The sequence below is a fragment of the Haemaphysalis longicornis genome, unplaced genomic scaffold (assembly GCF_048455015.1).
Source record: "Haemaphysalis longicornis isolate Haplotype H1 unplaced genomic scaffold, Haemaphysalis longicornis Haplotype H1 scaffold_1, whole genome shotgun sequence".
In the NCBI taxonomy this organism is placed as follows: domain Eukaryota; kingdom Metazoa; phylum Arthropoda; class Arachnida; order Ixodida; family Ixodidae; genus Haemaphysalis; species Haemaphysalis longicornis.
In genome coordinates this window covers 240,910,654-240,916,653 of record NW_027526203.1, presented here as the reverse complement: position 1 = coordinate 240,916,653, position 6,000 = coordinate 240,910,654, and positions in this window count along the sequence as shown.

The following is a 6,000-nucleotide window of genomic DNA, read 5'->3' as shown; positions in this document are numbered from 1 at the left end:
CATTTGACACCGTACTAACATAGCGTTATTTGCCACCTCAGAAAAAAGAAAGAAAACGAAGAAGCAAAAACTGTACACAGTAGCGCGTGTGGACACGTCGTAGGTCCTTCAGGCACAGTTCTTGTGCTGGAAAGTCTCCCCCCCCCCCCTCCCCCCCTCCCCCCCCCCCCCCGCGCGAAAAAACCAGGGGAGCACGCTTTGTTTGCTCTGCGCAAACTAAAAATGAGGAGGGGGGACAGTCAAGTCAGCCAAACCTTTTCAGTGGCAGCAATTATCTCCGCCACTTCCTTGGGATAAACCAGGGGAGCAGGCCTTGTTCGTCCTCGTGCACACTACCGACTGCCTCTTTGTTACTCTCAGCGACAACAGATGGGAACCCTCCCTGGTTCCGCTGAGGAGAGGCGAGTGTTCGGCTGGAGACGGTCCTCCTCTCCACTCCTTCCAGGAAAAAGGAGGGGGACGGGGGCGCCACGTAGCGTCAGTTTTTCGAAGTTTGTGGCGATACGCCTCACCCCGGGCATGAAAAGTGTTGCAGGGAACCTACACAAACAACGTTGCAAAAAATCTACAATAACAGGTTTGTAGCCCACAACCTGAAGTACTCAAACCCGGGAGTCATTTTTTCTATCTGTTTTCTGAGCGCCACAATGTTGTGTTAACTAGTGCGGAACGACCTGAAATCCAGCCTGTTCTCATAGGCCGCAGCAGAAAAATTTTAGACGGCCCGGGAACCTCGTGAGTTAGTCGTACAAGCCCAATATTTTGCCACGGCATGCCGCTAGAGCCGTGCTACGGATATCCTGGAGTCGATTTTTCTAGCTGTCTTCGTTATTAAACGGCGGCCGTTTCTTTTTTCTGCCCCATTCAGTTACGCCCCGGACGGGCGAAGCGCCGGGAGAGGGGCGCAGTCAGGTTTCCGCGGCGCGTGTCCCTCAATCCTGGGGATGCCCTACGTCACGTTTGCATATAATTCTTCCCGCCACGACACCACTACGTTATCCCCCTTCTATCCGCTCTGTGGACGCGGGCCCACATTGCCGATGGACACCTTGCTCCCCCCTTTCACAACCGCAACAGAATACGCCAAAAAAGCCATCACTCAAGCACAACTCGCCCGTCAGGTCACCCGAGCTAAACTGTCCGCGTCCCAGACCTCACAAAAGGTCCGTTATGATCGCCAGATTCGCCACCACCGCAGCGTCAGCTATTCCCCTGGAACGCTCCCCGTCGCCCGCCAGGACCGAGTAAAAAAAAAAATGAAAAAAAAGAAGAAGAAAAACTTAGAGAGGCTCATGCAGCTCGGTGTGCACAATACTTTAGAGGTAATCATCGAAGCGCAGCACACGGCTCAGACTGCCAGGTTGTCGTCTTCACCCGCTGGCAGGGAGATTCTGGCGGTTCTGGGCTGTAATCCATCCCTAGAGGAGGAGCGCAAGGTTGGCCTTACTAAGGAGCAGAGAGCTGCTATAACTATCTCCCCGTTTCCCCGCAACGTGCACCCGCAGCACAATGCAGGCAGGCGAAGGGCCAGAGGCGAGGCCCTACTAAAACAAGTTCACGACGACCCGCACTCCGTGTGCTTTGTGGACGCCGCGCAGTACGGCCGATCGGCAAACTTCTCGGCAGTTATGGTAGATCACAGTGGCACAGTTCTCAATTCTGCGCCTTTCAGGAACACCACCCCGGCTAGAGCCGAGCAGGCCGCGGTGGCTCTTGCTTTACTTGACGACAGCCGGCATCGAATTTACACCGATTCCCGCGCAGCCGTCAGCCGTTCGGCCGAGGTAGCTCGCATCCTAGGAAATAAGGACATTTCCTCACACACTATCACCTGGTTTCCCGCTCACCTATGGTCGCACTTGTCCTGTTTAACTAACCTCAATGAGGTAGCCCACACCCGCGCGCGCGCGAGATAAACCACCGCGCCGGGTCGGACGAAGGCGATTCCTCGGGGATTGGTTGGGAGGTCTTCAGAGACACTTTATTCACGTTCAACGAGATTATTCAGCACTATAAGCTGGGCAGGCGAAGGTTTCCTCTTCCGCACGAGAAACTCTCCAGGCCGCAGGCAGCCACGCTCAGAATGTTGCAGACCAGGTGTTATCTTAGTCTATCCACTCTCAGCTTCTACACGGACGCTTTTGAACCGGACTGCCCGGATTGTGGCGAACGTAGCAATTTAGATCATATGCTCTGGCGGTGTCCCTCACTTCGGGGCTTTCAACGCATAACCGAGGAAGAGTGACGTTCCGACTTGGAGAGCCCCGATCTACTACACCGGCTAAGGGCCTTCCAGAGAGCCCACGACGCGGCGGTGAGGCTCAGCCTCCCCGTCCCCACGTGGGAGCGGCCCGCAGCGCTGCCGCCCTGAACGGCCGCGGTGCTCCTCAGTACCTTCAATAAAGTTAATTGTCTGTCTGTCTGTTTTTGTTACACCGGCCCCTACCGTGTATTGCGTTAGGTTGCGGACGTGACGTAACAGATCTCCCCAGCGCATCTTTTGGCGGCTGGACGGGTGGCGAAACCACTCGACGCTCCCATCGTTCGTGGATTGAACCGCTGCATTGGAGTCGGGACTACGCAGCCTCCTGGTGTTTTTGCCGTGTTTGCTTCGTTGCTTTGAACGTTTTGGTGGTGTTGCGAGCGGATGTGTGCGGCATAGTGTTTCATACAAATAACTAGAGGGGAAACTGGCACTAGTGTCAACGCGAACATGGCAGCGGCGCTTACGCTTAAATGGGAATGATGGGTAGTTTTGGAACCGGATTGCGTAGGATCAAAACGGGCTTGTGGCTGCGCAAAATGTGTTTTTTGACAAAAAAGCTCTCATTTCCCGGTTCTCCGTTTACAAATTACATGGCAAACAAGAAAGTTAGCGATGAAAAACCAGTTTTGTACGAAAAAAAACGGCGCGTTTAAATAAAAAGCAGACGCGGAGTCGAGGAGGTTTGTGGAGCAGGTTTGCCATTTTCCGCCAACTACAGCAGGACGCGGACTTCTTTAATAACTACTTGTAAAAGTTTCGGCGCTGGTGGTTTGTAATAGGAAGTGAAAAGTTTCGTGCTCATGAAAAAAGAAACCGATTAACTTTGGAGAAGTTATTCTTGCCTGAATTAGTGACATCCATCAAGCTGCGTTCCTATCAGCCGCCGGTGCTGCTATGGTCCCTAGAATTATTTGCTAGTCTGCCGTCCGCCGGCCGCGAATGGGGCTTCTCTGTGATGCATGCAGCGGTGGCGCTGCGAGCAATCGGAGCGCGGTCGGCCGGTCACGGCCGGCGCAATGAGCAGAGCGCTCTGCTCTGCCGTGTCGCTGCTGCGTTCGTGGTTCTGCCCTTGAACTGCCCATTTTAACTGCCCCTTTTGAACCCCATCCGTCTCTGTCGCCAAACCAGATTAGCCAAATGAGTGGGTTCTTACGAAGGCGAACAGTTTTAACGGAAGCATGAAGTGATAGGCATACGTTTTCGCGTATTGTGAATGATCAAGCCTTATAAAAACCGCGGGATCGTGTCGCTGCACTCTTTCCTTTTCCGAGCAACCGATTTCGACACATATTTGGGGGTTTCGGGAACACTGTCGGCACGGTATATCTTTTCCCGGCTGGGGAACATTACGCAGGATATTAGCTACGTTACCTAGAAAAGAATCATTATTTCTGAATCATTATTTCTGAAAAGAATCATTATTTCTGAATTGAAGGATACGTCAACGCGTGAAAATGTGTGTGGTGTGTAAGCACCCCGCTTCCTTGTACGGCTCTTTGGAACCGTCTTTGTTTGCAAGTTTCCCAAGATGTTGTCCTCTGTACGTGTATGTAAATAAAGCATCTGTTGGGAATCTGTTAAATGTACATGCCGAATAAAACAATCACGTGTGCGCATGCATACGAAGTTTTTTAGCATTTTCAATCAACAGATACAGTGATTTCTCCTTAACTAGAACTGGGATATCTCGAAATATCGGTTAAGTCGAAACTTTTTCTTGCCGTGCATGTAGCTGCCATAGGCGACATTTGCCACCCTTTATCTCGAAACGCCTTTTCGGGGGATCACGGATATCTCGAAATGTTGCAAAGAGGACACAGTGCAACATTCGCTGCAGGCAGCTGATAAGGTCTCGGTTAACGCTTAGCGGATCCCAATTTACGCGGGGTATGCGCTGTGCGAGGCCGATGTCCCGTTACCGGAATGCTGTTCGACGCCTACATCGTTTCTATAGCTGGGGAAGACGCTTCTGATCATGTGAACGGCAACGAGCCTTAAGAAGTGCCTACAACGGCAGAAACAAGAAACACATATATATGTTGCCTACTTCGCAGCAAGATAGAATATCGCGTTGGGGACCATCAATTGATGCGGCATTGAGAAGCTCGAGAGCGCCTTATCGGGACCAGATGTGAACGCGAAACAGACGAGCATCACGCAGTTCTTTCTTTCCTAACAAAAAAAAAATTCCTGCCAATTATTTTGCCTTTATTCCGAAAGCTTCCCTGTGCATTGGAGCGATAGCTCCTATTTCAGTGACCTGGCCATACATTTTTGGCCTTTCGCTTAAGTCGAAACTCCACTTATCTCGAAATTGTCAGCGGATTTTGGGACTTGGAGTTAACTATAGCTGTTACTGTATTGAAATACGACAGGAGTTCGGGTGCTATCAAACTTCTTTCGCGTGCCTGTAATTTTCGTGAATACCACGATTTCAAACATTCGCCAACATTAGCGGCACGTAAAACTTATTTCTAATAAAACCAGGCTGCAAATCAGTAACTTCGCTTGCATTCCTCATTGCGCAGGTTCTTTTTGATCGCCCACACACTCGGAGTGAATCGCGAGATGTACGTGGGGGAAACAAAAAAAGCAGAATATTTGTGTTATGGCCCACCATTATATTCGCGGCTGTTTGAAACCAAGGAACAAAAATATTGAGGTTTATTTATATCCCATGGTCATATTTTATCCCCCTCCCCCCCGCACTCTGCCCAAATATTTAGGAACGAGTTTTTGTTGGTAAAACATTTCACGCAAGCTGTCGCTTTTCTTCTTGTCAGCCTACCAGCCGGCTACGTGCTTGCCACCGTCAATGAAATTCGGGAATGACCCGGTAGTTTTGATGCGTAACAAACGCTGCTTCTGGCGCCCCAGGGAGCTCCTTTAGACCGGGATCTCGCTGTCTCAACTTTGCGTAAAAAACTCGTACACCCCTCCGTCTGACGACGAAGATGGTTTAACGCAAAGCTTTCTTGTGAGCGATTCGTTGTCGTCTGAGCTTGGACTTTGACTCGTTGAGCTTTGACTTTGACTCGCACGCATTTTGGACTTAATATCGCACCGGCTTTGACATCACCCCTTTGCCATTGGATTTCACGCGAAGAAAGCATCGATGCGAAATTAGACGGAGTGGAGGTGCGGATGATTTTTCTGACTAATAAGATGTGCACGTCCATATACCCCTCTCCAAATCCAAACTGCTTTGACCGTGTTAGAATTGCGCATTGAGATAGACGTCGGCTTCATAACGCGATGGACCTTTGTTCGATTCTGACCACGGGAAGCGTTTTTTTCCCTGTGACTTCACTCACAAACATCAGCGTAGTCAGAGACAGCTGGCTTTCCTGCAGTGCCTTTTCGACGCGACATACGCCATCGGTGAGACATAGAAAGCTTTACTTTAATAATGGTTCCAGCGGCGGTAGCGAAATGCCTGCGCTCGTTCTCCAAAGAGGCTCCCTAGCCCGATTCGCGAAAAATTCTGGGCGCGAAATTAAAGGGTCTTATAGTACTATCACACCTTCAAATGTGAGCTGATGTACCTCGAGCCATTCGATTTCATCGCTCTAACTGGCCGACAAACCCCGAGACACGCTCGCTCGCTCTCCGCGGCAGTCGGCCGGCCGGCGGCCGCTCTCGCTCCGGCCCTCCGGCCGCTCGAGCGCACCGATTGCTCGCAGCGCCCTCTGCGCAGCGCCGTGCGCATGGGGGCCGTGCGTGCATCAGCGGCG